The sequence below is a fragment of the Vigna angularis genome, chromosome 6 (genome assembly GCF_016808095.1).
Source record: "Vigna angularis cultivar LongXiaoDou No.4 chromosome 6, ASM1680809v1, whole genome shotgun sequence".
In the NCBI taxonomy this organism is placed as follows: Eukaryota; Viridiplantae; Streptophyta; class Magnoliopsida; order Fabales; family Fabaceae; genus Vigna; species Vigna angularis.
Window position 1 is genome coordinate 8,311,723 of NC_068975.1, and position 15,321 is coordinate 8,327,043.

A 15,321-nucleotide genomic window follows, 5' to 3' on the forward strand; every position below is an offset into this window, starting at 1 on the left:
CAGTTGAAAAACTGTTACTTTTATACTTAAAATTGACTTCAATTACAATCTTTATGACTTAGAAATTAGCTTGAACTTATGATTTTTTTGAATTGTTGGAAATAAGAGAGTTGAAGGTGAATTTAATGGTTTTGTGCTAGATTCCCTTGATTTTGTAGGCTAATTGAATGGTTTGAAAGAAGAGTTGAAGTACCAAGTTGAATGTGATTGCAAATGTTTGCATATTATAAACTTGCTTTGTATTGTCAGTTATTAGAATCTCATATTTACTGGTCCCTGTATCTTTAATGATTAAGATGGGTATTGGTTTTGGTAGGAGGCCATTGAGACCATGGTTGATGGCAACCCCTTTAGGGTCTTCCCATCCTAAGAAGTATCAACTTGAGACTAAGAAAGGGAAGTTAAATAAACAAAAGTTCTTTTCTTTCTAAGTCTTAAAATCTATGTCTTTGCTAAAAATACTTTTATGTTGTTTTGTAGGCCAAATAACAAGGAATTGGAACCTATAATGATGCTGCCAAACAAGCTTTGCTGCTGCACATTAATTAGCAATGAAAGAAACACATTTTACACATTTTACATGTGAAAAACGTGAAACACAAGCAACCGGGTGACTTCCTTCATTTAGCACCTTTTCCATGAGGAACATATGGAGCACATGGATTGGAAACAGCTGCTGCATTTGGAGTCTGCACGTTTTACATTTGTAGACTAAGATAGCTTTCATAGCACACTTCCAAAGCTCATCTTTGCCTATAAAAAGAGAGCTCATCCATTGTAAATTCAACTTGATTTGTAGTAAAGAAATGCTGCCAATTTTCAGCTTTCACTCTCAAGTTCAACCTTGTGCATTGTTATCTTGCACCTCCTCTAGCTTCTTTCCCCTTTGGAAAGCTTGCTGAGCTAGAATTCTACCAAACACAACCACTCAAACACTTCCAGCATATTATCAAACACCTTCCGTGCATCCAGAAATTCCACTGCATTCTCTTAATCTGCTGCCACTTCTCTGAGTTTTAGAGCTTCTTCTGCATATCCTGGAGTAGCTTCCATCAATAGTTGCTTGTTCTGCGATGGCTTTTATTAAGGCAAAGAGTCAAAGAAAGAAGAAACTCAATCAAATGAAAGTAAGTGGGCTAAATTAAAGCGGGGTGGTGTAATTGGTGCTGCTGCAATAAATGGTGGAGCTTTGTTGGCTATTACTTGTGTATGGAGATCATGCTATCTTTTGTATCTAAATTATGAAATATAGAATTTCCACATGAACCAGCTCTTTATGAATGTTTTTATTTTGACCATTCAACAGGGTTAGTTGCACCTGCCATAGCTGCAAGTCTAGGTGCTTTGGCTCCAACGTTGGGTATTCTAATCCCTGTAATTTGAGCAACTGGATTTGCTACAGTTGCTATCGCTGTAGGAACTGTTGCTTGTTTTGTTGCTGTTGCTGCATCATTTGGAGGTTTATATTAGCTTATAATGTTATTAGATTTGCTATAATTCTATCATGTCCCGTTTCTATGGCTTCCTTTCTCTCATTTTATTTTTAATTTTAGTTTGTAGTTTGAGACTTTTGTTGTTATAATCATCCATTTACATGCTTACACTAACTACTTAAATAGGATAACTTCCTCTTAGATTGCCATAAATACAAATGTTACATGATAGTTTGTGTTTACTTTAGATTGTAACTAACTGAAGGAGTCATGCGGGCCTATAGAATATCTGAGATATCGTGTTCTGCGATGACAACACATTTGATTCCTTCAAAGTACACATTGGTTCTTATTTGTTAACAAATAATATTATTATTCTTATAAAAGTGGCAATCTGTAGGACGGTTGATTTCTTGACATCTTGCATTTCTTTATACTTTATTATGTCAGTCAAATTCTTTTTTAAACAATGAAATTATTTATGTATCTCTTTGTTCTACTTTTTCTAGCCGTAGGAGTAGGACTCTTTGGAAGCAAAATGGCTAGGAGAGTTGGGGGAGTCGATGAGTTTGAATTCTAGGTTATTGGGAAAACCATAACCAAGGCGTAGGTTTTAATATCTTTCATCTTATTGTTTTCTAGTGACTTTGCTTTACTTCTCTGTGCATTTGTATGAACTCTGCCCACCTTTCTTATAATATCAAAAAAATACATCTGTACCTGGTTATTTTTTGAAATTAGTTTGTTGTTGGACTTCTGCTTTCAGAGGCTACGGGTTGAGATCTTAGTCTCTAGATTTGTCTTTGAGAAAGAAGATTTTATAAGGCCCTAGGAAGGTCATAATGACAACTTGCAGAGGTACATAGTGAATATTACCCTTTAATGGTCAAGGTTACCTTGGAAAGCTTGATGTTGATAAAAAGTTACACTCTTCTATTGAAATCAACTTGTATTTGTAGTTCAGTTTATCTTGGAACTATAGTGTTAATATTCTTATGATTGATGGTGACCATCCTTGCCAACAGAAATAACCTTTCTTGTTATCTTGCCAAAAGTTTGGTATGTGCTGCAGTAGGAGTCCAAGAAGCTGATTGCTGTGAGCACTACAATTCAAGATTGGCTTACTTCTAGTGGGTTTGAGATTTGGGATTCTAATAAAAAAATTATTAGCACATAAGTACCTCTTTCAAAGATGTTTATGTTACTGTGACTTGCATCAGGACATGCGATGAAGTTGATGAAACAAGGGGCTATGATGACTGTTTTGAGATCACTCTTAACTGCTTTGGCTTGGCCAGGTGCATTGCTTTCAGCAACTGATTTTATAGACAGTAAATGGACAATTGCTATCGACAGGTGTGGTTTGTCTTCTGATGCTGTCTACAATAGAACGTTGCTTGGTAGTGGGGGAGAAGCTTCTTCCTGTTTCTTTTGTTACTGAATATCATGTATGAAATTTAAAGTGCTAAATGGTTAAAATATCAGGAATTATGATTTTATTGTTTGGACTATGCTTGTACTATTTGGACTATTAAAGTTACTGATCCTAGAGTGTTATATAAATAGCCAGATAAGGTGAAATTTTAAAACATCATATCACATTGAATATTAGTGTTTAGATTTTCAATTCAAGGTTTAAACTGTTTTTGTTGGATTGTGGAATTAATGAATTAATCTGACTCGAACAACCGAATCCTGGTATTTGACGTCTGCATGGGACCTGGTATCTAACAGCTGCATGGGACTAACTTAAATTTATGAGGGATTTGAAGTTTGATAACATTTGAAATACCGTTATTTTTACACTTAATTATGATACTAAAAACACCCTTATGACTTAGAAACTAGTTTGAAATCATGTTTTTTGCTTAAGTTAGAGAATAACAGAGTTGAAGGTTGTATTATTGGTTTTATGCTTGGTTTTCCTTGTTTTGGCAGGAATTAACATGAATTGGATGAAGGAAGTTGAAGTAATAAGGAGTTGGACTCAAGAGAAGTAGGAAAAGGGCACAAAAGAAGAACCGCAGCTAGCGTTGAGCGCAATTCTCAATGTGGAGTTCTCTGGCCGATGCTTAAGTGCCAACCCTGAGGGAAAAAACAAGTGCCGCAGCCAACGCTTAGAAGTACTTTTACCGTTGAGCGCCAGTTTCTTCAGTGAGTTCACTACTACACGCCTGGGCATCAACGTTGAGCGTTATTTCCAAGTATCGCACCTACCGCTGAGCGTCATTGAAGCGCTGATCGCCATTTGCGTGGGCCTGGGCCAGTTTTCTTGTTATTTTTATGAGCTATATAAGGTTTTAGTCGACCTAGAGGGTTTATCTTTTGACAGAAAGAGGTGCAGAAACACTCTTTTCACCCCTCGGAGGCAGATTTTGGATGCGGAAGCTCCAATCTATAACTTTTAGGGTTCTATCTTTCATTGTTTTCATTATTTTCATCTAGTTTCACTATGTCTATGGTGAACTAAACCTCCATTGTTGTTCGGGAAACAATATAATCTTTTCAAACTCTCATGTATTAAATTGATTCTTGATATATATGCTTTACTTCATTCAATTGCATGATCTTTGATTTTTGTCAATATGGACACATACGGGGAAATCTAGACTTGGGAAAATTCTCTTCGAAGCAATATTACCTAGACATAGGGATAAAAGGACCGATTGCCTTTAAGCTTCTGTGCGTAATGCATAATTAATTGCTAGGGAGACAAGACATTGTAAACTAGTAATTAAGAGTAGGCTCTCTTCACCGAGACATCGGGTTTAGGGTAAATTAGAAAGTGACATTAATATTAATGAAGGAGTTGAATTCGTAAACACATGAGAGTGGATAGGATGAGTCGGAAACCCCAACAACATAATTAATTCATACATCATTCACTTGCGTATTCTTTGGTCATTATATCAAAACTTGCGTGCATATTTACTTTCTGCATTATAAACATTGATTTTCGTTTTTCAAGTCTTAAATAATCAACAAATCACACGACTGTCTAGGCCAATGAGTCTCTAGGGAAAATGATACTTAGTCTTACCATTTATATTACTTGATACGATTCGATACACTTGCTGAAGTCTTAACAAGTTTTTGGTGCCGTTGTCGGGGACTCGTGGTTTAACTATTCTATTCGTGTGATTATTGATTAACTTTGACTTGATTTTATTTTTGTTTTGTTTTTGTTTTGTTCTAAAACAAGTGTTTTCTAGGGTTTTGTTTTCTTGTGTATGCAGGATACAATTCGGACTAGGAGCAAGAAAAATCAAGAACCTCTTCTTGAAGGATTGAGTGAAAGTAGAAGGAGAAGGAAGGTACGAACATCTAGAGAATTATGTCCTTCTCTAGAGACACTTTTGCAACCCTCACCTCAAGGATCTGATCAGAGCATTAGAGAGATGGCTGAGGAAAACAATGGTAGACGCACTATGGCGAATCACACCACTATTGTTGGCCCTCATAACTTTAATAGCATTGCAAGGACGAGGGTCAATGCTGCAAACATGGAGGTGAAATCGACGTTGATACAATTGGTGAAGAGCAACCGATTCAATGGACTGTCTCATGAAAGTCCATATGAGCATCTGACCACATTCAATGAGATTTGCAATACTGTAAAGATCAATGGTGTGCCAGATGAAGCTATAAAGCTTAGTTTGTTTCCTTTCTCATTGGGAGGCAATGCTAAGATATGGTTGAACTCTTTCCCCGAGGATAGCTTTACTGATTGGGAAGCTGTGGTGTCAAAGTTTCTGAACAAGTACTTCCCACAGTCCAAAATCAACAAAGGTAAACAGGAAATTTCTTCTTTCAGGCAAGGCATGGAAGAAACCCTAGGACAAGCATGAGACAGATATAAAAGCATATTAAGGAAGACACCCATGCACGATTTTGATGAAGCATCAATAGTCTTTTTGTTCCTTGGAGGTCTGGGCTCTCAAACAAAACTTATGCTCGATGCCTCAACTGGAGGTAACATCAAGTGCAAGACTCTAGAGGAAGCATTTGAATTGATAGAGAATATGGCTACTAATGATAACGAGACACACAGTGAAAGAGGAGCTCCACTTCAACAAAAGGGAGTTCTACAATTACCAACTCAAGATGCCTTGCTTGCACAGAACAAACTCATAACTCAACAGTTGGAGAATTTGACAAAAACACTCGCTCAATTGCCTAAGGAGCTGAAGAACGTTTCACAGGTTCAACAACACTTCTGTGAACTATGTGGTGGTGACCATATCAATGGTCAATGTGCTTATCCAATGGAGGTCCTAGAAGAAGTCAATTACATGTTCAATCAATTCCAATTTCGCCAAGGTAATTTCAACAAGGGTGGAAACCTCACCCAAGCATGGGTCACGGTCAGAATGGACAAGCTAGACAAGTAGGAGGACAATTCAATAGACCATAACAACAACCATCACTATGGCAACAAGTATCTGCTTTGAATGAGAAAACCAACAAGTTGGAAGAGATGTTCCAACAATTTATGCAGGTGACGACCTACACCAATAAGAGCAACGAAGCTGCTATCAGAAATCTGGAGCTGCAGGTTGGCCAGCTGGCCAAAAGGATGGAGGACAAAGCAGAAAATCAATTTGGGGCTAATACTGAGGTTAACCCTAAGGAAGAGTGTAAAGTCATAATGAGTGTAGTTGATGAGGGAGTGTAAGAGGAAAAAGAGAGAGTTGAGTTAGAGAAGAAAGAGGAAGAAGAAGAGAAAATATGTGAGGGTGAGATGGAAAAGAGAGAAAAGAAGAATGGAGAGAAAAAAATTGTAAAAAGTGAAAAAATTCTTCCTTATCCAAAGGGGTGTGAGAGAATAGATAAAGAGGGACAATTTGAGCGTTTTAGGGAAATCTTCAATCAAGTGGAGATTATTGTACATGTGACTGAAGCACTGCAGTAAATTCCTACTTATGCAAAGAGGCTAAAAAGTTTCCTTAAATAAAAGAGATATATAGATGAGGAGGCTATTGATGAACAGGGTGCTTGTAGTCTGGCTTTGAAGAAGGAACGTCCTCTAAAGGTGAAGGATCCATGAAGTTTTATTATTCCTTGCATCCATGGGAATGTGAAAATAGGGAAAGCCCTACTTGATTTAGGCTCAAGCATCAATTTGATGCCCCTATCTGTGCTTAAAAGGACTGGTGGACTTAAAGTAAAGCCAACAAAGATTTCTTTGCTAATGACGGATGAATCACCCAAGAAACCCTATGGTGTGGCTGAGGATATTGTGGTTCAAGTAGAACAACTTGAATTTTTGGTTGACTTTGTTGTGATGGAGATGAAGGAGGATGAGAAGATCCCAATCATTCTTAGAAGGTCGTTTATGAAAACGGTTACATTAATCATCAATGTGGATGATGGGTTGATAATGCTTAAAGACCATCCAGAGGAGGTGATCTTTGATGTCTCCAAAGATAAGCAGATTCAAGTAAAGAAGACTAGTCATAAAGCTGCATGTAAGGATGTGTCTTGATGTAGGTTAGTCATAAAGTTGCCAAGTCGGTCAACAAAGGTAAAAATTGTGTCTTGATGCAGGTTTGGGAAGAAGATAAAGATGATAAAGGAAGGATGGTTCACTATGATTGGGAGGATGCACAATTCAAACTTGGCACACCTGTGAGATTCAAGAACAAGTTATGCGTTGTGAAAGGATTTAAAGAGAATGAAGTGATAGAGATTAAAGCTCCATATTCTAGACGAGTCAAAAAGGTGGATCGGAAGCAGTTAATGAGTTGGTGTGATGAAAGCGAAAGAAACACCAACATTGAAGATGGATTGTGAGCTTTATTGGGTCAAGCTCATGACGTTAAAAGAGTGCTTGCCGGGAGGCACCCCAGTGATTTAAAAATATTGGTTTCTTTGATTTTTTTTTGTATTTTGGTGATGTAATTTTTTTAAAAAATACTTTTGAACATTGTTTTATTGGGTTATGAGCCTGCCAAGGCATAACATCTTCTGATGGATGCTAGATGGTTGAGTATCTATTGAAGGATACTAAGAAGGTACACCTGCTGATGGGTGATGGTAAGAAGGTTTGCACCTACTGATGTGTGTTGGAAGATTTTGGGTCAGGCTCGTGACCTTAAACAAGCGCTACCTGGGAGACAACCCAATTGATTGAATTTATTTTGGTTGATTGTTTTGATTCTGTTCTAGTTGCATTATATGGGTTTGTGTGTGAAATGTTTGAGTGGTGTGAGAGACTAAATGTATTGATCAAGTAAGAGTATGTGAAAGAAGTGGAAAATTGCAGGAATTCAAAAATTTAGAGTTGAGGTTGAGAGGCATTGGTTAAAGACACTTAGGGCAAGCTAGGAAGAAGGAGAATTGATCCCGCGCTTGCCGCTCAGTGGTATTCTAGCGTTGAGGTTGTTACTGTAGAATGGGTTTCTGGTTTTTAAAACTTTGGGCTCAGCGTGGGTTGGCCCATTAAGTGTTTTTAAAACCCTAGGGCGCGTCTTGGCCGCCACTTTCAGTCTCCATTCTTCCTAAGCACTCTCAAGCACTCACCAAAGCATTCTCATTACTTTTCCCTTCACCCGTCTTCACAAAAACCCTTCTTCCACCATTTTTGCACCACTTCTCCATTAGAGTTTGGGTTTTGAGAGAGCATTGCTGTTAGGGGTTGATTCCTCCACATTTACAAAGCATTCTTCATCCATCAAGTATCTTCACCCAAGTAAGTACATGCATTTTACATTCTAGGGTTTTGGAAGTATGATTTTGAATGAATATGGTTGTCTAAGCATGATTCTTGAAGGCTTTTGATGTTTATGCATGATTAAGTGAAATAATTGATGTTTGGACCGATTAAACTATTGGATTGAGGTCTGGCAGTGTAAATATTGCATATGGGTGGAGATTAGAAGCTAGCTAGGGCATTTTATGCAGAAAAACCTGTCACCGCTCAACGCTAGTTACCGTTGAGCGCGACTTCTGCAGATGCATGATTTGTGTGTGTTTTTTTGCTGTTTGATAACGGTTTAAAATATCGTTATCTGTGATGTAATTTTGATACTAAATGCACCCTTTTTTACTTAGAAACTTGCTTTGACCTATGTTTTTGCTTTAGTTTTGTGACTAAGAGAGTTGAGGTTATACTTGATGATTTTATCACCAAATTCCCTTGATTTTGTAGGCTATTGGAATGATTTGAAGGAAAAATTAAAGTACCAAATAGTTGGAATGCAGAAAAGTCAACCAGAGTGCAGAAAAGTCAACCGCGAAGCTTGGGCGAAATTGAAGGCTTGGGTAGCCAAAAATTGACGCCCACCGCCCGGGCGGCCAGAAATCGACGCCCACCGCCCGGGCGGCCAAAATGGGCGCTCGGGCGGCGTGCATCGTGAAATAGGCCCAATTTTTGATTTGTTTCGACTTCTTTTGGACCGGGCCCCATTTCTACTCTTTTTCGACTCTATTTAAAGGATCCTGGAGGTCTAGGTTTGGTATCTCTGGCGGGAGCAACACAATAACACACTCTTTTACTCTCTAAGGGCAGATCTTGAGGCGGGAGCTTCCTCTTCTACTCTTAGGGTTTCACTATCACATGCTTTTCCATTGTACATCTAGTTTCTCCATGTCTATGGGGAACTAAACTCTATTTGTTGTTGGGGAATGATGTAACCTTGTGAACTCTCATCTATTTGAATTGATTCTTAATCATATTTGCTTTATTCAATAATTGTTAGGGAATTCATCTGTTTCAATGCTTGCTCTATTTAACTCATTTAGTTGCATGATTTATGAATTGCATGAGTGCCGGGAGGTTCCTTACATTCAGGTTCTTGTTGAATTCTCCCAAGGGTAATATTTCTCAGGGATGAGGGTATGAGTGCTTGGTCGTCTTAAGCTCTTGATTGTCAGACTTATTTTCTTGGAACGCTAGGAATTGCACGAACTAGGAATTAAGGGAGGCTTATTGCGCCAAGGGATTGGGTTCTAACTACTTTAGTGAGTGACATTAACATTAATGCATAAAGAGGAATTCTTATATACATGAGAGGGAACTTGGTGAAATCTAACCCCAACAACATATTCATCTCATTTTATAAACAACCTTTGTTCATCTTTGTATTACTCTACTATTGATCAATTTGCATCCATATTTTATTTTATGTCTTTGCATCTCAAATCAATGATCTCTTTTATTTTAAGTCTTAATTAATTAATTTATCACACGACTGTTTAGTGCCGAGAGTCTTCTAGGATACGATACTTGGTCTTACCATTTTATATTACTTGTGTGATTTGGTACACTTGCCAATCCATCAACAAGTTTTTGACACCGTTGCCGGGGATAAAAAATATTTTTGTTGCTGGGGTTCAAAGATTTGTTCAACACTGTTTCCGTATGCAGGTGATGCTGAGGGCTCCTGTTTTGCCCTCAACGATGGTAGGCAGTGTGTTTAGAGGGTGTTGTGTGATATACTAACGCTTAATGAAATTTCTTGTGGTTTTGTGAATTGTATTTGATGCAGGGATGGTCTCCTCATCAAGGAAGAGGATCAAGACTGTAGGACACAAGAGGAAGGAACCAGAGCGTCCTTATTCCAACAAGTTCCTCTCCCATAGACATGAGCAAAATTTTCTCATTATCCAAGATAGAAGACTCCTAATGGAGTGTAAAGCGGGGTGGATACTAGATTTGGCTCCACAATTTGGAGAGGAACTGGAGAGAAGAAATTGGGAGAGACTAGCCACTTACCCCGCACTTGCAAACATAGTAGTGGTAAAGGAATTTTACACCAATTCCAAGCCATTGGGTGACTCTCACACAAAGGATTATATGAGCTATGTCAAAGGGAAAATCATCTGGTATGATCCTGATTCTATCAATAGGTTTATGCACTCTGAGTGGACTGGTGTACAGTGTCAGTTTGCACTAAACATGGAAGAAGGATCAGAATTTGATGATATTGAGAGTGTGGTGTGTGTGCCTGGAGGGCATTTTCAGAGGAACATGAATGGTGCGGTTGTGCACATTAAAAAAGTTGACTTGACGCCATTGGCGAAATACTGGATGGCGTTTTCCCATGCCAACATCCAGCCATGTTCTCATGTGTCGGACATTACAGTCAGTAGAGCCATCTTCTTGTATTGTGTGCTTAGGGGTATGAACATTAACATTAGACATGTTATAGCAAACGAGATTCAGACCTGTGCCAGTACTGCGAACAACAAGGCACCCTTGGGGCATCCTTCTCTGATCACACACCTCTGTTGGTTAGCTGGGGTGGACACTTCTACTCCGCCATTGGAACGACCAAGGAAGGCTATTGATGAGGCCTACTATAGACAGTACTGCGGAGGAGATGAAACAGCCCAACCAAAACCTCCACGACATCCTCCTAGAAGGAGAGGTCCACCACAAGCACAGATGCCACCTCATGATCTAGAGCCGTTTCAGATGAGAGACATGTATATGTCTCTGATGGAGGCTAGGCTGCAGTCCATTGTTGACAAATTTATGAACACCGAAAAACGGCGCCACAAACTTGTGTTTCCCTCGGCAAGTGTAACCAAATCGTAACAAGTAATAAATCTTGGTAAGACCAAGTATCGTTTTCCAAGAGACTCAAGGCCTAGAGATCTATGTGATTAATCAATTAATTAAGACTTGAAAGAAACAAAGTATTTTGTGTTTAAAATGCAAAAGACAGAAAATTAAATATGAATGCATATGAATATGATCAATGGCAAAAAGAAACAAATGTGTGAGTTGATTTATATGGATGAATATGTTGTTGGGGTTTATCAAGTAAATCTTTTCCACTCTCTTGTATTTAGGAATTCGTCAATCTTTTCATTAATGTTAATGCCACTTTCTAATTTACCTTAAACCCAATCTTTCGGTGGAAAAGGCCTAATCATCATTACTAGTTTACAATCTCTTGTCTCCCTAGCAATCAATCATGCATTATAGTGAACAGAAGCTTAAAGGCAACCAACTATCATACTCCTATCTCTAGGTTGGTAATATACTTTTGGGAGAGATTCCCCAGTTCTAGACTTCCCCGTACGTCTCCGTATCGACAAAATCAATGATCATGACATCGAATGAGTTAAACTATGCATGCTATGAGCAAAGAGGAAAAACCCTAACAAATAATGAAAAGAAAGCATGTATCATATAAATGATCTTGAAGAACACAATTCCATACAAGAGAGTTTCTAAAGATTTACATTGATTCCCCAACAACAATGAAAACTTAGTTCACCATATTAATGGTGAAACTAGATGAAAAATAATGGAAGAATGAAAGATAAAACCCGTGAAAGCTGAGAAAGGAGCCTGAGCATCCAAAATCCTCCTCCAAGGGGTGAAAAGAGAGTGATAGAGCTTCGTGATTTCCAAAGATCCAAACCCTAAAACGTCCTAGAGCTTATATACTATTCTAAAAAGATACAAAAATCAAGCCCAAGCCCAACATAGTACCGCTGAGGGGGAAAACGCCCCTCAGCGGCATTAGTGCACATCGGTTCTTCCCCTCAGCTGCAAAGTTGCCCCTCAGCAGTTCTACCGTAATCTGAAAAGTGGCGCTGAGGGGGAAAACGCCCCTCAGCGGTGGCACCGCTCAGGGGGAAAATGCCCCTGAGCGGTACTTGCGGCAACTCCCTTTCATGCATTGCTTGTGCCTCTTCTTATTCCTTCTCTTTCCCTTTTCACTTCTTTCATCAATTTCATCTAAAAACCTGCAAAAATAAGAGAATCAAGCATAAAACCTGTCCAAATCCATTATATCAAAGAATTCAACAAAATCATGAGTTCAAGCTAATTTCTAAGGTATAACGGTTGTAATTGAAGTCAATTTTACATATGAAAATAATAGTTTTTCAACTGTTATCATCCATCCACAAAGGGCAGGTGGCCACCGTTGAGATGATCATAGGGATGTATGATACCCTGCCTGCACACCGGTGGACTATGGACGAGTTCAACATATAGTAACATCACTATCAACATAACATAACCTGGAGCATCTCAAGTACCATGATCATCATCATAGATACATCACCATCATGACTATCCCAATCATGAACAACACCACGAGCATCACCGTACCATAATACCATAGTTGAAAAAGTTCATCTCAATCTTGTACCCTACCTCACCAATTGTAGTCGCTCCTACAGCCCACCTATAGCCTCCCCTACAAGATATTTGTAGCCCCCCCCCCCCCCCCTAAAGATCATCCCATTCCAATGCATGTTAAGATTCCGGAAAGTGTACTGAATCGTATCAAGTAATATAAAATGGTAAGACCAAGTATCATTTTCCCAAGAGACTCACGACACTAAACAGTTGTGCTTTTGCTTAACCAATTAAGACTTAAGAACAATATTTTGGGGTTTTTAAATGCAAAATGATAAAAGTAAATATGCATGCAATTTAATCAATTGAGGCTAAACACAAAAGTGAATGGATGATGTCGATAATATGAGATGAATATGTTGTTAGGGTTTAGATTTCACCTAATCACTCTCATGCATAAGCAAATTCATATTCTTCATTAATGTTAATGTCACTCTCTACAATGGAAGAATGAAAGATAAAACCCGAGAAAGCTAAGAAAGGAGCCTGAGCATCCAAAATTCTCCTTCAAGGGGTGAAAAGAGAGTGATTGTGCTTTGTCCTAGCCAAAGATACTAACCCTAGGACGTCCTAAAACTTATATACTATTCTAAAAAATACAGAAAAGTAGGCCCAAGCCCAAAACAATGTCGCTCAACAGTAAACTGCACCTCAGCGGTATCAGTGTGTCACGATTCTTCCCTTCAGCTGCTTTGTTATCCCTCAGCAGTAGTAACGTGTATTCAGAAATACTACTCAGCGGTAAAATGGCACTGAGCGGTATTTGCGGCTTCACTTCTTTTGCATTGTTTGTGTCCTTTTCTGATTCCTTCTCTATCCCTTTTCAATTCTTTCATCAATTTTATCTAAAAACCTGCAAAAACAAGAGAATCAAGCATAAAACCTGTCCAACTCTATTATTTCTAATAATTCAACAAAATCATGAGTTCAAGCTAATTTTTAAGACATAAAGGTTGTAATTGAAGTCAATTTTAAGTATAAAAATAACAGTTTTTCAACTGTTATCACATAGGTGTACAATGGAATCGAAGAGATAGAAACCCTAGAAAGAGAAGAGGAGAGCTCCTGTATCCCCAAATTTGCCCCCAAAGGGGTGAAAAACGTGTTTTTGTGCTTAAGTCATCAAAAGATACAATCCTAAGGCGTCCAGGTCTTTAAATAGGGCAGAAAAATAACAGACAACGGGTCCAAGCCCAAAACAGATCATAAAAATAACAGAAAACAAGTCCAAGCCCTCGTCGTCAACGCTCAATGCCCAAAACGGCGCCCAACATTGGGTGCGACACTTAAATGATGCTCAACAGTGGCGCTCAGGTGAGAGACAGACGATTCTGACGCTCAACGGTGGCGCTCAGCGCTATCTGCGGTGCTAAACTGTACTCTGATTGACTTTTCTACATTCTGGTTGACTTTTCTGCACTATGGTTGACTTTTTTGCATTCTGGTTGACTTTTCTGCACTCCAACCATTTGATACTTTGACTTTTCTTTCAATTCAATCCAATAGCCTAAAAAATCAAAGGAATTTAGTGATAAAATCATCAAGTATAACCTCAAATCTCTTATCCACAAAACTAAAGCAAAAACATGAGTTAAAACAAGTTTCTAAGTCAAAAAGGATGCATTTAATATCAAAATTACATCACAGATAACAATATTTTCAACCGTTATCAATGCACACAAGAAAAAAGGAAGCACCTATCCGTAGATAGAACCATGATTTACGAGGTACAACAAGTAGACTTATCCTCCACTCTCAAGCTCATCAATCACAGTTACATCCCAAAACTCACTCATGTTCCACTCTCAACCACAAGTCAAACTAACCCTAAACATAACCAATAACCTTAATCCCTGATTATCATCATGTTCCACAACTCTTCATGAGTATGGCGTACCATCTAGAAACAAACGGGCAAACAGAGGTGTTAAACAGGGTGTTAGAGACCTATTTACGTTGCTTCAATTCAGGACAACCCAAGTTGTGAAGCTTAGTGTTACCTTGGGCGGAGTACTGGTATAATACCAATTATCAGGGGGCCTCCAAGTCTACCCCTTTTGAGATAGTTTACGGGAAACAACCGCCTACTTTAACACATTTTATACCTGGTGAAACGGTGGTAGAAGCAGTGGCTCGAGAACTGCAAACCAGAGAAGAAGCATTGAAGTAGTTGAAGTATCATCTAGCTAGGGCACAAGACTAGGTGACTCAGTATGCAAACAGGAAAAGAAGAACATCTAACATAAAGGAGGGAGATTGGGTTTTCTTAAAAATCATGCCCCCATAGGCAAGTTTCTATGCCTACAAAATTACATTTGTAGTTGTCGACGTGTTACTACGGACCTTTCCAGGTGGTCAAACAAATTGGGCCTATTGCTTTCCGGTTACAATTGCCGAAAATAGCCCGAATACATCCGATATTCCACATTTCTCAACTAAAACTAGCATTTGGAGCACAACAGGTGGATGGGGAGCTACCAGCAGAATTATAGGTAAACGGCCTACTTTGTTGGCCTTTAAAGGTGCTGTAGAAACGAAGCAAACAATGGCAGGGGGAGTTGATACCTCAAGTCTGATTCAATGGCAGGAAGGAGGTCTAGAGGGCACTACATGGGAGGATGAACTCACAATCAAAAAACAATTCCTTGAATTCAACCTTAATGTCCAATTTTTCTGATTCAATTAATAATTCTTTATATGTATCAAGTAATTCATTATCGCTATAATCTGAATTTTCATAATCGCTAGAGGAACTTACTTGATTATCAGAACTATTAACATCTA

General features: G+C 38.6%; 1 long non-coding RNA gene across 6 annotated transcripts; it reads left to right on the top strand.

Annotated features, from left to right (window-relative positions):
• Nucleotides 1-529: 529 nt before the first annotated feature.
• On the top strand, nt 530-3,923 carry LOC128197336 (uncharacterized). Of its 6 annotated transcripts, none has more exons than XR_008249749.1 (3): nt 530-1,207; nt 1,307-2,789; nt 3,372-3,923. It is a non-coding gene; the product is annotated as an uncharacterized LOC128197336 (long non-coding RNA). The 6 variants fall into 6 exon arrangements; XR_008249750.1 differs by lacking the exon at nt 3,372-3,923 and having other exon boundaries at nt 1,307-2,563; nt 2,654-3,039; XR_008249752.1 differs by lacking the exon at nt 3,372-3,923 and having other exon boundaries at nt 1,307-2,291; nt 2,489-3,039.
• The last annotated feature ends 11,398 nt before the right edge of the window (nt 3,924-15,321 follow it).